General features: G+C 40.1%; 1 protein-coding gene across 1 annotated transcript in view; it reads left to right on the top strand.

The window, feature by feature from the left end:
• Positions 1-19,459, top strand: part of TMEM182 (transmembrane protein 182) — a 101,549-nt gene that overhangs the window by 61,891 nt on the left and 20,199 nt on the right. The gene's annotated exons all lie outside the window — the stretch shown is intronic.

The following is a 19,459-nucleotide window of genomic DNA, read 5'->3' as shown; positions in this document are numbered from 1 at the left end:
GTTTATCGCAGTTTCCTGAAATACTGCTGAAAATTTACTTGGACAAAGCTGAAAGCTTTGCTAGTTCAACTGTCGGGTCACTGAATACTGTGCATGGGGGAAGCTGTGGGGCTGAAGGGATAGGAAAGAGCGTACCTCTGGTCCAGTGAGGTGTCTCAGGTATGTCCCTTCACCTCTCTGTAGTTCAAATACTGTAATACTTCTGCTTCTCTAAAGCACTTGCAAAGCTGAATAATATTAATGGAGAACATTAAGAAACCTGGCATAAAGTCATGGTCAGTGGAGATGGCAACAGCCCACTATGACACAGCAGTACTGTTTCCCAAAGGGTGATGTCAAACAAAGTTATACTGATTTCCATTTTGATTTAAAAGCTGCTTCCTTACACTGGGAAATAGAATCTCCAAGGAAACTCCCATAGACTGTAGCTTCTACACACTCTGTCTCCCAGCTTCTGCAAAGCCCTTCCAACCTCTGCACAGCCAAGTTAAATTGAGCTTTTACTGTTACAAGTGTAATACTGACATGTATTAGCTAGCTTGCAGAGAAGCCAAATGGAAGACAATAAAGCACTTGACAAAGTCAGATATGGAGAGCACAAGTAGTTCATGATGCTACCAAACCCCTTAATGTTTATTATTATCATATAGAAAATATTCAAATTCATAAATTAATCTAACATTCAATACAATTATAATACTCTGATATTGTAAAGCAGAATGGAGTAACTGAACTGGTGGTTAGTTCTAGTGACTGTGAATCTTTGTGTATTTAGATCCAAGACTAACCCTGCTCTATAATAAACTTTCCGGCCATTGCAAAATTACAGACTGAGCTGAAAATCATACAACTTCCTAAGCCCTCGCTGAGAAAATTCTCTATCTAACATAGTCATTTTATTTAAAAAGTAGCTGTAAAAATCAAAACAAAGGCATTTAAACACACTGCCAAATTGTTCCATAGATATATCTCATTTCCTTTTGTTTGTTATTTATTTTCATGTTCAACAGCTTACTATCATTCAGTCTTTGCCCTCAGGTTTGTTTGGGAACACGGATTAAGGAGACTGTCCCAGGAGTAGATTTTACTGTCAAACCCATCAGGATCTGTGTAAATCCATTGCATATGTTTTAGGGGACAAATTAACAATACTATCTAAGTCTTTTGATAATGCAATAGCTAGCAGGTATGCATAAAGAAGACTAAAAGCAGTATCTGACATTATTCACTGTCTGCAAATGGCTGTTTAAACATAAGAAAACAATCCCAAAGTCTGGTGTCTGGCTGATTTTAAACAACCAAGTCCACAGGACAGCTAAGACAGTAAGGGAAATTTTTCACACTATAACATTTTTCTGGACAAGAGGCTAGAATGTCAAAATACATATATTTTCTGTGATGGTAGAATATTTTAACTGGGGAGATGATGTATGTTACTTTTACCTTACAGATGATTCTATATTTTTGCCCTAGTGCAGTGTTTGGGTTGCTATGTGCCTTAAGATGTCAGAAAGTTGTCTGTAAAAACCCTTATGAAAAGACTCCCCACCCAAATGGTTTCAAATATGTCCACCAGATGCAATCAAGCAAGCGAGAGAAAATGACCATAGGAACTTCCAATAGTTTGCCTGGTTTTGTTGTTTGTTTGTTTGCTTTTTTAAACAAAACCCCTTCTGACTAAGAATGTCAAGAAATATTGCCCTTGGTCCTATGAGAAGTCATTCTAAAGGTATTTATATAACACAGGTCTCTGACTCCTGCTCTAGCCTCTGGACCATGCCAATTCAATGTTGTTCTGCTTTCTCGTGTTGTTTTCATAGAGCATCAGCTGTGTTTTGGCTTGCTTCCCAGACAATGTTGTTCCAGAGCAGAGATTTTGACCCTCACTAGAGACAAAGACATATGAATTAAAAATAAAAAAAGAGGTAACAAATAAAACAGTGGAGCTGTAGGCATATGCGGAAGAAAATCATAGGCGGTTCAAATGGTAGACCTTGCCATTAGTGTGACCTCTAAGCTTGGGTCAGACTTGCACACCTCTAAACTTGTGTTGTGTTTGCTTTTCATGGCCTGTGCTTGCCCTTGGGATGTCTTAGCTTTGAATACCTAATATTTGTGAAAGACAAAAATTGTTTCCATTGTCCCAGGATTGGTTGCTTGGGTTAATGGCAAAGGCATCTATAGTAGTAGATATCACTGTCACTGTGATGTGTCTACTGAGTCTAGCCTAGCTAGACCTAACCTAACTCCAAATGTGCCTATGTTTTCAAGTTTCTGGCTTTGGAAAGACAATTTGCCAGATGCTTGGGGAGCTCTTCAGTTCAAGCTGTAATGTGCTTGAATTTTCCTGCCTGGAAGCCTAAGGCAGCCTGGGACTGAGGTGGCAGTTAAGCGCCTTCCACCTACAATTTCTGGTCTAAATTATATGTTTTTTCAAAGCATTAAATGTGTCCCGTATATATCACAAAGCAACAGAGAACAACCCAGTGCAACAAAAATGCTGACTAAACAGACAGGAAAGGTCAACACAATTGGTGTGAGGTGTGGCCTTCTGATGACTTTTAATGGAAGCCATAGCTGATCATGGTACTCAGAGTAAGAAAGCACAGCCTGAAGCATTTTGTTTAACCTATGGAGGTATTGTATGTATATGTCTCTATTAACTGCCAACTTCACCAAAAGTTGTCTGCTGGCACTGCCAACATTTTGAAGCACAGATGTGGAGATCAGAGACTTCCAGGCCTTTGCCTGTGGTTGTGTGTCACTGATACTGGTTTTAGTAGTATGAGATGGGAGGAACAGTACATGTGTACTTAGAATGGTACGGTATATGGGCAACTCAAGCACATGTTCTGGCTCTTACTGCGTGGCTAACATTGGTGCAGGAAGATTGGAGTCAGACCAAGATTTTTAAATTTGTAATTGCTGGATACCAGTGTGGCATGGAGAGTCACTCAGTATGCTCTCATTGTTTCTTCATTAGGGAATGGCCTTTTATCTTGAAATGGATATCAGCGGGAGACTGAATGCTCTGAAATTGGTCCCTTTTGTAGGGTAGGCAAAGGCCTTTGGTTAAAAGAGAACAACTACAGACTGGAGAGCAGGCTGGCTGAAGAATGAGAGAGCCTGCAAGGCGTGGTGCTGTTGGTTTTCCTCTTCACAAGCCATGCTGTCAGCCCTTCATTTTTCACCTCTCCCTTTTTGTTCATTCCAGTTGTCTAATTTTTCCCTTCCTTGGTGTCTTGAGTCAAGCATGTCAGTTGCCTTTTGCAGCCTTTTGTGCTCATTGATCGGATGCTGTCATCTCCTTGACTATCCTTATCTGCAACCAAACCCTCCAAACGTGCTCCTCTCCACCCTCCTGCTCCACGAACCCCTTGCTACCCCTTACCCTGGGCTGTCAGCATAATGAAGGCTTGATTTCAATACTTCCCCTCATTTCTCTGTTCACTGCTCTGCAGGTTAATGCAGATTCCAAACTTCAACAAGCAGCTGTTAAACATGTCATTAACACTGCTTCGGCTGCAAATGAAACTCTGCTATTGGGATTATTCCGGGAGCTATAGTTTTGTGATGAGCTTTGTCAATCACAGCTGACCTGCTGTGTACAGAATGAAACTCAGATTATCTTCTTTCTTCCTCAGACTCTTGTCATTTTTTCACAAAGAATTACTATTCTACTCCCCGAAAGATTGATTACTTGCACAAATAAGAGAGTCTGAGACATTAATACAAAATTCACAGGCTTTTCTTTATCTCAAACCTGCAACTCCCTCTACATTTCCTCCTGGTAATTATATTAGAATTGTGTACACTAGGAATTGCCATCTGATTATTATGAAACTAGTTTTGTCATGACAAAAATGAGCTTAAGTCTTGTTTTTTTGGAAAATGATCAGTACAGTGCACTGGATGAGAGAGAAGAAGATTAAATCCAACTTGCTTTCATCCATGAATGCTTTCATCTCTTTTTCAAACACAGGAAATGATTACCACTGCTATAAGCTGCAGTTCATATGAGTGAAAAAGGATAAGAAAATATTGAAAATTCTGTAACCAACAGTAGGACATAATATAGGTCCCTGGTACCCACTGAGAGACATGTACTTTATTTTTCTATGCTGGCAATGTCAAGGGTTTCACATTTTAAGAGTTGCCTTCTACTGAGGTGTCATTAAGTACTGGAGAATATGTTAATTAATTTGCCATTTCTCTAGGTTAGGATTTTCTTTTATTGTGAGAAAGTAAAATATGCTAAAAAAATTTCACTCAGATAGCCTGTCCTCATCAGTGATTTAGTGAACCTTACTCTTGTTTCTTCCAGTAATTCTGGAATTGTTGAATAGCCCAAAACGGAGCCCAAGCTGTCCTTTGTTCGTAATACTTGGAGTATATTTGAAATAAAGCAGGAAACATTTAACATCGGTCTGGCAGGCTGACTTCAGTTCTTTTATGTCCTATTTTAATATATTGATCTAAACATTGGTTTGATTTGGTTTTAATTCTGAAGTTGAGGAAATTGCTTGACCTCTTGCACAACACTTTTTGTTTTACTGAAGCATCAATCCCAATGAGCTCTGCCTCCCATGATATAAAACTCAATATTTGGAATCAGGTGCACCTTTGGGCAGGGGATATATTTAAATTTGAGCTCACCTCCTTTAATACTGCAGTCCAATAACTAAAACATTTCAAACTTCATTGTCCTTGCCCAACAGATTTTCCCTTTACAAGGCCTGTCGAGCTTGTGTTGAAGGGTAAGTCCTGTTATCATTTCCTCCAAATCGCCATTTGAAGTGGTCGGGTTTGTTAAACGGTGTGCCTAAGTCAGTAAAACATTCAAACTCTCCCAGGTACCTAAGCCAACAGAGCTGCTAAATGTAAGGTCATCTTCAAAGTCAGATCATCGCCTCATGTATCATGATCACACTCTGAACAAGTGAAAAAGAAAGACTGAGAGGAGAGAGACCATGTTTTAGGGAGAGAGGGAAGGAGCAAGCAAGCAAGTAGAAAGGATAAGGTCTGAATTAAAGAGAGAGACCGGGATGATAAAGAGAGCGAAGGGCTGGGGAAACATGGGTGTCTCTTCACCCCTGGAGCTGAGCTGCTAATTTTCTTCCCTTCTAACCCTTCTATCTAGCAGAGAAAGAAAGGGGAAGTGAAAGAAAGGTTGTGAAGTGTGGAGTGAGTGACAAAACGTTCACCAAACAAAACCTCACAATTATTAGTAATTGAATATTTCATATTTTGAGTCATTCAAGCTCTGTGAGCCCCAAATAGCACTTTTAAGTATTCAATTTTTTTCTCCATTGACTTTAATTAAGCTTGCCCCAGGCTGGCAATCCTGATGAACGTGGAAAAGGTTTTTTTATAAAGGAGTAAGCTTTCTACCAGTGCAGACTTTTTTTCTTCCTGAAATCATCCAGCTGTTATTTAAACTCAAACTCTTATTATGTCATCAGCTACAATCTTGAAATATAAAATACAGATATATTAAACTGCTGCACCATAAATATTTTCCACTTGGTGACTGTGAAAATTACCATATTATTTCCTGATTCAGATATGCCCGATGAAACCTGGTATTAGTGATAAGTGACTGTACGTATAGTAACTTCTGTGTAGGGACTCGCATGAAACATTTTAATGATAGGATTCGCATACATACCTGCATTAATGCAGGTCTCACATTTTCTGCTTCTCTGTCATTTAACCAATACTACAGCCTTAACAGCAAAATGTCCAAAATGACCATAGGGTAAAACCATTTGGAAGCAACTTCTCCCCATTGTCAGTGACACTTTTGCTGGCATACAGTGAATTTATTGTGTCCTCAAATTGTTGAACTCACTGACTAAACTGCTCTTGATGGCAATGCACTGGTGTCACAAAAGCCATACAAATCCATGATGACTGCATTTATCCCCCTATCTGTCACCCAAATACAACTGGTTTGGTAACTGGCCTTTTCCCTGAGATGGTAGATATTCCATCGTTAAAGCACGGCACATGGTTTAGAGCACTTGGGCGTCTTGTAGAAGCAGTGACACAGATGTATTGAAAAAGCACTTTCCTCATGTCTGTGAGTTGGATTTACTGTCTGGATACTCTGTCAATATTATTTGCTCTATCTGTTGGCTTCATTCTACCCATGCTGATTTGTGCTAGTGGTGAGTTAAGATTTAAAAAGCATGGTGATCTGGAGTGTTGCGAAAACTGCAATTATGACAGAGTGAGATATTGAGGGGGAAATAATCCGTACAGTCATGCAAAGCCCGCTGCAGAGACCAAGGGCAGGCTGTCATGCAGTTGCTGAGACAGTGCCAGGACTGTCTTTGGGGCTCCTAGAAACCCCAAGTTCCCCATGAGATCAATAGTAGTGATGCTGAAATATATGTTAGAAACCGAGACTTTGGATGCTTTAGAAATTCCAGGGGCAGTGCAGTATGCTGAGGGCTTCAAAGGCGGTGGTAATGACAGCTTAATCTGATGGCTGTTCTGTAGTGGGCTGTCCAGGTAAGCCTCAGCATTCTGCAGCACAGAGCACTTGCTGTAAAGAACTGATTTCCCTCAGCCTCCAAAATCATTCTTGTTTTGCCTAGTTTTATGTTGAGGTAGCTCCTGTAGTCCCACAGCAAGTCCCTCCTCTAGCCTCCTCTTAATGTTGCTTGAACATTGCATTAAAGACAATCTGAATAACTGCCACTCTCCTATCTCAGTCTGTCTGCTGCAAACTTTCAGCTCTTTCCAGTTAAATGGCATGATATGTCAGCAACAGTTCCTCTGGAGAACAACCTCAAACCAAACTCACTTAATTTGTGACTATACCGAATAGCTTCCTTGTGGGCCTCCAAGGCTGTGGATGTTTTCTAGCCCTGTATTTACAAAACTGGACTTGCCTTTGCTATCTTCCAGTGAAACTTTTTTGTCCAGCTTTATGCCTGACTATGTCTAGGCGCTAATCCAAAAGGGGAAATGCATATTCACACATAATCTAGGACTATCTATGACAGTGCTACTCACTAAGAGGATTCTGAATCACTGACAACTCCAACAATTGCCAAAGTTTTTGCAGCCAGAGCTTTGTTACAGTGGGCCAGACAATCAGTAATAGGGCACTGGGCTTCCAAAATATGGACTACATAGGCTGATCTAGCAAAAACTGATTTGTGCACAACCTTACGTGAGTGCTTCTCATGTTCATGTCAGAGTAATCAGGGTACAGAGGCTGTGCGGGGGGCTTCTGCTACAAATACAGCTTGGTGCTGATGCTGCGTTAGTAGGATACAGTATTATTAGTAGTCAAATGCAGAATCAGCTTTGAGTGGGGTGGCCGTGCAGCTTATCCATTTGAACTAAATTTCATCTGTATATCAATCTGAGCCAATATCCATATTGTAGTTGGTGCTAATTAATTTTTGTAGCCGGGAAAGTGGTCCCACCAAGAGTGATTTTGAGCTGCCTTGTTTTGTGGTTGTCTATGCAAGTGTGTGGGTGTTTTGACCAGATGCAGAGTCCTTAAGCATGAAGTGTTAAAGATGACTATGAAAGTCTCACCTACTATATCTTTCTGAATTTTTTTCCAGACTTTATTCATGGAAATGGGGCTAGTTTCTTTCCCGCAGCCAAAATAGCAGGAGTGGATCACCTCCCTACCCTTTTCTGAAGCGTTCAGGAGCCGGAACACTCAGTTTCTCAACTTTGCCAGCCTGTAAACTTTTGAGATTGAGTGGCATAGTCAGCAGCAACACAACTCATCTCCTTTATACTGGGGGGGAGGCCAACATAAGGGTCTGCATTTCTGTTGAGCAAGCAGAATTTAAATGGCCTTGCCCAGGCTGCAGACAAAAACAGATACAAACATTCAGTGTAAGAAAAGGTGGGGGTTTTTTTTGCACTTGCCCCTGTGCTAGTTTTGGAATGTTTGGGGTTACTCACACTTACAGATTCCATCATACCAAAATTATCAAATACAGAATTATTTGACTATTTTCTATGTCAAAAGGACAATGTATTAAAAACAAGTCACAGACAATTCTTTTCCTGTAAAGGTTAGGGATTTTCAATGTACATTCAGAGCCATACACACAAGTGCAAATAAGTCAACTACCACAGCTATTTAATCAGGAGCGTTTGTTGATTTGAGCAGAGCCCCTATGCTGTGAAATGAAAAAAGAAAACCAAATTTTCTTGAGCAATCTTGCTGTTCCTGCTTCAGGTGCTAGGCCATTTCACTAAAGCAGCTCAGACGAGAATGTCATTAGTTCTTAAGCCCCAGGTGAATTTGCCACTGTTCCACATGATTAAGCCAGATAATTGTGTGTTGATAGCGAATGTGGTTGGTGAAATACAATTTCTAGGACCTTCCTAAACAAACACAATGTAGAAGTGAGTCAAAGTGCTGTCATTTCAGTCCTTTGTCACAGGCTTTGCACTGGCAGACATCGCTGGTGAGGACTGGAGAATAATTCTGTGGTGTGTCACTGTGCTCTTAAAGGTGACCTGGCTCAGAATGTGGATCATACATCTTTTGGCATGCAGTCTAGGGGAGGAGGAGGAGGAGGAAAAAGGCCTCGTTAATGTGCCCATGAACAATGCAGGCTTCTAACATTAGCTTGTTTTAAACTACGCAGGCTGGAGATTGCTTTGTCTTCAAATAACTTTACTATTCCAGACAGTATTTTCAGAAGTGATTAAAATGCCACAAGTAATGTGCAATTATATATCCTGAGAAGCAAGTAACTGAAAACTTTTTAAGAGCTATTTTAAACAGGGTTTCTCTACCAGGGCAATGCAGACCCAGTAAGCAGACTTCTGGAACTGTATCCTGTCTCTGCTGACTTTCTTTGTGACCTTGAATGTATACCTAAAGATTTGATTTTTGATCCTGATATGAGAAAAGGCAGGACCCTAGATTTACTTTTTTTGTTTTTCCAGAATACAGGTAGTTATTCAATGGCAAGGATAGCTTCAGCAGGCATGGTATTGCCCTTCTCTTCACCCAGCCACTTGTTTCTGCCCTGGTGCTGTACTGGCATAAACATGTATTGGTGAGCCACAGCTGGGGACTGACTTGTGGAAACATGGGCTCCTCTGTCCCCAAAGAAAGGTTTTTTTCCAGCATATTTGGTTCTCTGATCCTGTTTACCACATGGCTTACCAGGATTTGTGCTGGACCAGTGCAAGATGTAAAGGCGGGAACAAATATGTTTAGGACCTTGGAAAGGGACAAGGGGAAAGCAAGGGCATTGATTATATTGGCAGTGCTGCCAGAAACCAGTTGTAATATTACATGTAAAAAAGAGCTGCTAATACTCAGGCTGGTATTCTAGGTATTACATATTGTGGTAACATCCCCTGAGATCGTTTGGTGAAAGTCACAGTGGAAATGGAGGGCATTAGTGGACTGACTCTACTCATTTAATGCTGGTTGCAAGATGTGCAAAGTGATTAATCCTTAATGAAGGAATCCATTTTTACAAAAGCAAACAAAGAGATAGGAAGGGACATAAGAGAAGCTGATTTTCCTGATTTACCTACATTACACTTTCTGTATCTGGTAGTGCCAGGAAAATCTGTCCTTTGATTTTTAAACTGCATTTTTTTCCTAGTTGGCATGTTTATTGGAAGCTGCAAAAGGTGGAGTTGTTTCTGTGACAAAGCAGCGCCTCCAAAACACACAGTGTGTGTTTTTCCTGGAGATCCATGTTATGAGTCCTCCAGACTTTGCACAGCAGCCTTTAAAACAAATGTCAAGTTAAAACATGTATGCATGCACCCATGAAAGCATGTGTGTTTGTGTGTGCACATATGTCTGTATCTCACCTGCAAAGCTGTGTTTGCCAACCAGAAGAAGGAGAATATGAGCAGGCAGGGAAAGGACTGGATGTGCAGGAAAAAGAACACTCCTTGCCTTTTTGAGTACTTTAGAAATATTTGTAAGGTTATTATTTTTAACACTTTCGTTTCATTCAGTAAGCAGGCATATATTATGTACAATCGGCATCCTGTAGTAGTATCTTGCAGTCCTTGTGCTGGACGAGGAAAGGAGTTTTGTCTTGTGATTTATAATGCCATTAGATGTTGTCTGTTTATCTGTGCAAGCTAAACATTTCCAGTGTGAATTCTTCATTCCTGCGTCTGTCTTGCCTGTCCCTTTTCCTACAGACTCACTTTCTTAAATCACACTAATCATGTATCTCCCCAGGCACTGAAGGAGTTGTCCCTCAAAAGACCATTTCAGCTTCATTTAATGGCCTGGCTGGGGTCTCGGGGTAGTATGACTACTGTTTTATCTTCTGAAGGCATTTTTCACCAAAAGCCAAAGCACTGCCTGAGAAGACTATTCTCACTTGCCTTCTGTGTAGTTTATGAATATCCAAAGATGAGTGAAGAAGCCAGAAAATGTGTACCTTTAGCAAGCAGGTATGGCTTTATGTAAAATAAGACAAACTGATTACATTGATGGTATGGCAAGCTGGCTTAAAGCATGTTCTTTCAATTAATTTCAATTAGATTGGAGTAAAAGGAAATTTTAATTCTGATGGCTGTTGCAGGGCTGAATCACAGTGTAGTGATGGAAACTTGGTTCTTTGTATGTTTAATGTTGCCTGATTCAGGACAAATGAGATTTGGAGGAAAATATTATTGTATAGATTTCTTTTGGCAAAGGTGCTCAAAAATGCCACAGGGACTGATAAGCCCTATAAAACATAGACAAACTACATTATGCAGCAAACTGAATATGTGTTTAATTAATTTTTGGGGGGAAAAAAGGAAAGGAAATTGTTAGGTTTTACTGTGATCTAAACTTTGTGATCATCCCTCCTGCTGAGGAGAAAAAAAATCTTGCTAACACCATGTCTTTTTAAAGACAGCTTTTTGGTTGGTAGGAGTTTGGAGTGTAAGTATAGTCAGTGTCAAAAGGCAAACAATTTTCTGATTCTTCACAAACCACAACTACTAATAACCGTTTCTCAAGGGAGCAAGACAGCTGTGGATCCAAATGGCCAGAGTAGAGTCCTTAAAGCAACTCCAAACAATATTACAGAAAAAAAAAGGGGGGGGAGGAAAAAAAATCCATTGTCTACACTCCTGTCAGAGCTGCCCTAATGGCATCACAACGTGCATTTTTAAAAAAGCAGAGGCAGTTTTTAACAATTTCAAATAATGGTGTGAAAATAGCCTTGATCTCTCCTTAAACTGCTAAATCTTTTTAATGCTTCTCAAAAAAAAAAAAAAAAAAAAAAAAAAGCTCCAAATGGGTTTAAACAGCTTTGATGAATGTGAAACTTATCTCTCTGCTTGTAATATTTCCAGAAATAGTGCTATTAAGTTGATTTGTGCATGGACACAAATCATTAGCAAATTGGACCCTTTATATTAAAAAGGTTTTAGTCAGTGTTTAACTCTTAGGGCAAAACCCATGTTCTAAACAGGCTTTTAGAGTATAAACCTTGAGTTCTATAAAATGAGGCATTGATCTCTCTTACCCTTAATATTCAGTGTCATGGGCACTGCATGTCAGAAACTATGTTGGTCACTGACACAAACTTGCCTTTTGCTTATGCCTGAAGGCAGTTAGCATCCACGCACTGAACAGTCTTCTGACACCTCCTTCAGCAGAGAGGATTTTTCCATCTATCACTGACAGTCTTTTCCACTTATTGGAGGTGACCGTATTCCTTGAATTCACATGGGAACCGACCATAGGACCATCCACAGCTACAATACTCAAGTCTGCAGATCTGGTCCCCAGACACAATTCAGAGCGGCCATCTACTTCCCTTCCTTCTTGCCTGTATTTTAGTGAGACAGTTTTGACTTTGGGCACTCAGAAACCTACTTCTCCCCTTCTGTGCATCTTTCAAATTCCCTGAAGACAGTCTATTTCAATGCCCATCTGTATCTAGGGACCTGAGAATAACACAGTCCCCAGCTGCCATATCATTCTTTATTCCTGTTTAATTACTCACTGCTTCTTTTTTCTTCTTCTTCCGCTAAAGAAAAACAATAATTTGGCTTTCATAATATTTCAACAGTGTTCCATGCTGAAGAGTATTGTCACAGTTTCTTGAATATAAACTAAATGAGCTAGAGCCACAGATCTAGACCGCTACTCTTTTGTCTAGCAGATTCAGACAGATGGTATCAACCAGTTGGAACACTCTTAGTTATAAGCCATTAAGATGAGCAGCGGGTCAGAGCCTTAAAAAATAGGTAAGTACCTATTTGCTTATAAAATGAGTTTCTAACTACTGAACAGTATAATTTAGTAAAATGGAGGCAAACCAATTTCTGTTATAAAACTGTTGGAATACCAATTTCTGACTCTGGTGATCAGAACTATTCTCATTTTCAGTTAGCTGTATTGTAACAGTGAGTGAATTAGGAAAGAATGCCTTCCTTTCATTTACAGTAGGATATTCCTCATACATCTGTGTAACTGGAGTTCAGTTTTTAAGAGCATACTCCAGAACTTCAGCAGATTTCAAGAGGTTTGGATTGTGCCTTTAAATGCCCATCCCTGTTGCAGGTTTTCTTGGGTTTGAGTGAAAAGCTGAAAGAAGAGACTCTTACAAGCAGAAAGCAATTTTGTTAAGCTATACTTTCCTCTAGATCTATATTATTTTAATCCAAGCTCTTCGGGACAAAGACTATCTTTTCTTATCCATCTGCAATGTGCATACAAACAATAAAGTCCTGTGCTTGAATGGGTCTCCAGCTTCTGTTATAAGGCAAATAATGAATCCTACTTGTTTTAGATTTCTAACACATTTTGACTTTCTTGTTCTTGCCTTTTAAACTGCAGGATCCTTGAGGCAAGGGCTGACTTTATTTATGACAGACAACATGATGTATGCTGTTGGAGGTTAATTATAAAAAGAAAACCAAAATGTAACAAAACCCTCCATAGTAAGGAGAGAGTTCTAAGGAAAATTTTGCAACAGTTTTAAATGCTGTATGGTATTATCAGTATTAACAGCTTTATTAGAGCCTTATATTAACAAGTCTTAGTGCAGTATATTAGTAGCAGCTGGCTCTGCATTAATTATCTGCTAGTTTAAATGTGACAGCAATATGTATTTATAGTGGTCAGAAAACTTGTCATTATCTCAGCTAACTTTATCTCAGTAAAACGACTCAAAGTATTCTAAACTATCATGATGAAGCAGCACAGGTCATGAGTATAACTGCTCAGCGTTGCATTTTATTTTACACCATTGAAGTCCAGAGCATTTTTCAGAATGGCCACTGTACAGATACATGTAATTCAGTAGAACACTGAACAATTACATTGCCAGCCTTTAGAAATCGGGCAAAGAATGTCTTGCTTGGGATTGGATCAACACAATTCAAAACCCTTTAGCTTGTTGAGCTAAACTAAATATTTTGTTTCAGATCTGTTCCACATTTATCTGTGTTGCCCTGCAGTGTCATTGTGCCTAACATCCTGATGACCAAGATCCATACAGAAACACCTCCTTAGTGGATTACATTTTGGAAAATGCAGCTGGTTGCCTTGTTTGGGGTGAACCTGTGGATTCATATGATGGGTGATGTACCTTGTGGCACACTCAGAAAATCTGTCCATAGCAAAAAATTAATAATGCAAGGCATCTAAACTCCAGCTTTTTTGAGGTGTCAAGATCATTTCAGGGAGACTTACATTGGTATTGAGCTGAGCTAAAATGAAATGCTTTGGTTTCATTCAAAAAATGTTATTCAGTATTGCAGTTTTGTAATATTCAGCATTTCCTTTAGATCAGAAATACCAAAGTGACATGTTTTGACATTTCTGAACTTTGCAGTTTTCAGAAGTTTCAGTAGTCAATGTTTAACTTTCTGTTCCAAACTGGGATAAAAGCAAATATGAAGACAATGAAATTTTCAGTGGGACTGAAAACACATGTTCATTCAGCCCTAGCTGTATCATCGTTGCACATAAAAAGAGTTTCAGATATTTGCCAGGGATACTGAATTTTGACTAGTTTCACTTTATTTCCTTACAATATAAAATAGTGGGGATGCAACATTTGTATAACAGTAGTAAGTGACTTTGTTTATTACCTGGCCTTCTCAGAAGTGCAGATTTAATCATGAGAAAATGAAAATTCAGCATATGTTTGAATTTTTCTGGAGACGTATATACTTGAGCCTTTCTTCTTGCAATGATTCTGTCCCATTTTCCCCAGGGGATTCAGTGTTTCTGACTGATGTGTCCCTGTCCCTGCATTCTCCTTTACGTAGAAAAAAAAGGAGTGGAAGCAGACACTTCTGCTGGGAAAACCTGTGCCGTATGGGGATATACAAGCTCCAGGCCTCTTTCTTGACAACATTCTTGGGACAGATGCAGGCGCTGGGATTCCTGCAGAGACTCAGGCAATTGAAAATCACTTTCTGGTGAGCCTTTAGGATCTCTATCATGCTCAAAGGAAGCTTATGATCTGGTCTTTGGTGTCTCCTGCCATTATGGAAACATATATACTGGGAAAGTGGAGGTTAAATGTCTGTCCTTTGTCTTCAGTGAACAGCAAAAGAAATTAACTCCTTGCAGCCTATCTTGCATGTCCCATCCATGTATACAAAGAGGCATGTTTGCAAACAGTCAAGGGGTTGCTCTAGATCAAAAGAACTTTTTCCCACACCTGCTCAAAAGGTTGGAAAGTTTATCTTGCTCCTGTAGAAAGAAGGGTGAGTACAATACCTTTGATTCCAGTGAGCAGTTATCTGTAACATCCTTCATATCCTGACACCATGACACTGAAAAACTGTATCACCTCTCTAACAACCACCACCCCATTCATAAGATTTCAAGATATGGTATGACGTTCTTCATCTCACACACAGTACAGAGTCTCAGAGTGCCAAGGGATGTACAATGGGGATTTGCTATTTGGGAACAATTCAGACTCCGCTGCAGCAGGCAGAGAGAATTCCCCTCTCCAGGAGGGATGCTCACTTGGCCATCTCAGTCTTTATCACATTTTAGTCATCTCTCCAGCATGACAGGTAGACTTCCTATATACAGAGAGCTGTCAAGCTGCAGCAGTTAGGGGCAAGTGAGACAGTCCAAGGGATAAGCCAGCTAAAGGAAAATGCCGAGAATATATAATTGATGCTGCTCAGACGATGAGATACCTTTACCTTTGAAAGCTGGCTGCTTTCTGAGGAGAGCAGGGGCAGCTTCAGACAGCTTTGGGCTGTGTTGGTCAGGATGTGAGCAGCATTTTCTGTATCGCTCACCTTGTGGTGAAGCTGAGGACACCAGGGGAAAGCCCTGCAATGCAGACAACACACAGATGAATAGCTGAGGATGTACTTAAGTCACTCAGCACTTTCTGTGTTGGTGTTTTGGGTTTTTTTAAGTTGTGGGGAGGGGGGTGTGTTGGAGATTTTTTTGTTGGTTTTTGTTGTTTGTTTGTTTGTTGTTGTTTTGTTTTTTTTAAATACACACATATGTTCAGCACCAACGTTTACAGATTAAAATGGGAGTCTGACCAACTCAGGGAAGTCAGCTGTGTTCACAGTTGCCCTGGGTGGGACCTTCCCACACAAGCTCTCTCATGTGCACATCTCCTAAATCTATGTTCAGTAAAAAGTGCTGGTGGCCTGACCACCTTAATGAATTTTATTGGTGGTGATATATTGGGCTGCTGTGATCCTCCTAGCACACACCTCACATTTCCCATAAACCAGGTGCTAAATCTGTGCTAATGCCATGTCCTCCCCACAGAAGCTAAGCACGTAAGCACTGCAGTTGTGGAAATTCTCCTGCTATGACCCCTCCTGTAGGACCAGAGCAGCTTGCTTTGCTCTTTGAATACCTGAGAGGTTCACCACACAAGCTAGTGGCATGTGGCTATCACAGGCTGTCTGTTTTTATTTTATTTTATATTATCTTACTTAGATTTTAAGTATCAGAAGGGCTCTTCCCAGCTGTAGAGCACGGGTTTAGCCAAACCTCAGTCTTGTTTGGAAAGTAGTTTTTAATATCCATCTGGAGTGTGGGTGAAGGTGAAAGTTGTCAGGCTGTGAAAAATGGAATTGGTGTTGGCTGACCTGAAATAGGCCGTAAAGTTCTATTCCTCACAAAGGCAAGATATATTATTGCTGTAACGCCATTATTCCGCTCCATCACTTTTAAACCTTGTTCCCATTATCTGCAAGTTAAATATAACCCTATGTAAAAACAGGAAGGACAGCGCTAAGTTGTCCAGCTTAACAGCACACACTTAAAACATAATAGAGCACTTGTTACTGTATTTTATGGAACGGAAACTCCAAATGTAAAGATGTATTAAGGAAATATCTCAAAGTTATTAGGGAAGGATATTTACAATTACAGATTGCTTTATATTATGCTTTTATGAACATCTCAGGAAATGAAATAGCCCTCAGCTGTAGAGAGTGAAGAGGGAGGTAATTTTCCTTAATACGGGTGATAAAATTAATCTGATTGAAATCGCTAGCGATTATTTCGCAGAATACTGAGTGGCAGTACAATCACTTACACTCTTTTATATTTTTTTAGTCAAAGCTCGTGTAGATGAAAGCTAATTACAAAGTAGTGATGTGAAGCGCTAAGGAAATAGTTTGTATAGCACAGAACAGGCACAGCTAATTGGGGTTTGTGATTACACAAATTGTTGTTAGGGAGAATTAACTACCAGCAGTCTCTCCTGCAAAGCTTCTCATCAAGGGAAAGTAAAAATAGACACTGGATCTGTTATTTATCTAATTATGCTATGAATATTTTCACAAGCGTGTTACACACTCTCAAATGGTTTGTTGTTCAAAAACTTTCAGTCTCATGTTGCTTCTGATCGAGTATCAATATGAAGTTTCTGACATTTGGGTTTTTTCACTTAATATTGCACACCCAGTCCTTCCACTCCACAAAACTATGGCTGGGAACTGAACGACATGAATTCAGGCACCTATACATCCTGTGGCAGCGGGAATGCATCAAAATGATTATTAGAAAGATGACTGGGCAGAGAAGATTGCAGTGAGTGACCAAAGCAGGAAAAGCCAAGACAGACTTGAAACAGCACTGAGAAATATTTGCTTAGCTATTATTGTTTAAAACATTATAGAAGCCTACCAACAACTAAAACCTTGCAAATATGCACAAAGGCAGGCCTTTGTTTTATACTGCTTTATACAGAATGGGAAGGGGTGGAGGGAGGAGGTGTTCCATATGGAGACCCTGATCTTGTAAACTAATCTGCATGGGAGACTCCTTATGCTGCATGGAGCCTCACTGAAATCATTAGGACTCTGTGTGGTGCAGTGTGTAATCAGGCTGATAATAGATGCTCATTGAATTTGTTACATGTTTTGCTTTCCTTTGTTACTGCCTTTCACTTTCTGACCTGGAGTAGCTCACTGAGATTAAAAACTGTCATGTGATAAAGTTTCAGAGAAATCCGTAAAACCTAATACAGAAAGCTGCTTAGAGTCCTAATTTCTAGTGGATTATTGAATTAATGGATATTACTTAATAACAGATTCAGCAAACTTTGGTCATCACCAGAGTAGCTGCGAGTATTTTGGAGAAGGGTCTCTGATGACCTTACTGTTGAGTTGTAAAACTATGTATTAGTAGTCCTAGCAGAAATGTTTGTCAGCCTTCATAGAAGTTCTTGGGGAAGGGGTAAGCAATCATGAAATGCTTAGGCAGTGGTATTCAACCAAATTGTCAAGCATTGATATCACTTCTGAAAGGACCACCACACCTTCCTGTGAGCACCACTTCCTGGAATTACTGCCTCGTGGTGGAAACCTCAGATACTCCTATCTCCATGTATATAACATCTCCCTGTACCATCCCTCAAGAACTACTTGAATAACACCCAGCTGCATTCTGTGCAAAGGCTGGATGCTCAGTATTTGTAAGGCATCTTAGGAGAAAAAAGCAGCAGAGAAGTATTTTCCATCTGCATAATATCAATTTTCTGTATTTTACAGAATGTATAGTCTTTCAGACTTGGTTTAGAACCCCAAAGATGAATGGGTAATTCACAGCAGTTTAATAATTCATACACAAAATAAAAACAAAAAAGTGTCAGAAGCAGCTTCTGACTTTGGGTGGTCAAATTGAGGCACCTGGGTTCGGGTTTGCTTTGTAAAAATTCTGAGTTCCCACAATCTCTGCTCCGAGGTAAAATTGAAATGCCCCAAGTCAGAGGACCATTTTAGCATAAGCTCGTATGCTTTTATTTTGCTCTCCTTTTTTCTTCTATTTTTTTTGAAAAATCCTCAGGCAACAGCTTGCTAAACTGTGAGATTTTGTAATCCAGCAGTTTCCAAACTTATTTGAACTAACATCACTGGAAACTTCTGTCAGTGCTCCAAAAATTAGTCTGCTGTGGAAATTGCCCTGTACCCAGAGGTACTTCTAGATAGCTAGATATCATGGTGGGAGACAGCCTGTATCTTCCTGTAGGCCCCAGGGATGGGCTATAACCAAGGCTTCTGTGCGTTTAGGACCAGGTGACCCAGGACCATCCCTGCACCAATCCTCATTTGCAAGTCTCACCCTCACCACAGCCTTATCGACTGTGCTTCTGTGCAGCACAGTGAGAAAATCCCAGGACAGGTGACTTATACCTCCATGGAAATAAACCCAGAAAATTTGAGATGTATCAAAAGTTACTAAACAGGAATACAAAAAAATAGTATTCCATATTCACAGAAAACAATAGATGTACCAAAATGGTTGTGATGGAAAAGTGCGGTTACACTTTTAAATAAAAAAGTTGGTAAGAAAATGCATGTACAGAACTGGATAAAATTTTGCCAGAGAGGCTTTTTGCTTTGGATAGCCAATTTAAGACAAGCTGGGTCTGATTTTCCAGCGTGCTGAACTCCTGGAGCTTTCACTGACTTCACACTGAGATGCCCAAAATCAAAGCAATAAATATAACAATAAATGCCTGTAACAGTGCTGCTTCCCCAGCCCTCCTGCTCCTCCAATTCTTTTGAGGAGCAGGACCACTGTCCCAGTGGAGACGCCTTGAGAGGAAGGCTGGATACCCATACTTAGTAACTTGCACCCTTTTCTTAAGAATAGGGTATGGCTTCCCTTCGGGGGAACCTGCCTGGGTGCACATTCTTACAGGGGTGGGGGGAAGAAGCATAAGGGGTGTGCAACAGCCAAAGTACATACAGCTCCTGTGCCTAAAAAGCCCTCAAAAAGAAAGTTGCATAGTCAGTGGAAAAACACAGATTGACCTTTCCTGAGGCAGTGGACTTGTAGCTTCTTCCCAAACCCTCTGAAATGTTGTCCCCCTCTGATGGGGCTCATGTGGTGAATTTTAATTATCGTTTTAATTGAAGTCACCTTCTCATGGAAAATCCCTGCAATAACAAGCATCAGGCAGATAAAGCAGAGCCTCAGCTGTGTTATCCAGTGCTAGGAGGAAAACTTGCAGCTGATCATTTTTTTCTGTTC

This window comes from Falco punctatus, assembly GCF_963210335.1.
Source record: "Falco punctatus genome assembly, chromosome: 2".
Classification (NCBI taxonomy): Eukaryota; Metazoa; Chordata; class Aves; order Falconiformes; family Falconidae; genus Falco; species Falco punctatus.
This window is presented reverse-complemented; position numbering and strand designations above follow the sequence as displayed.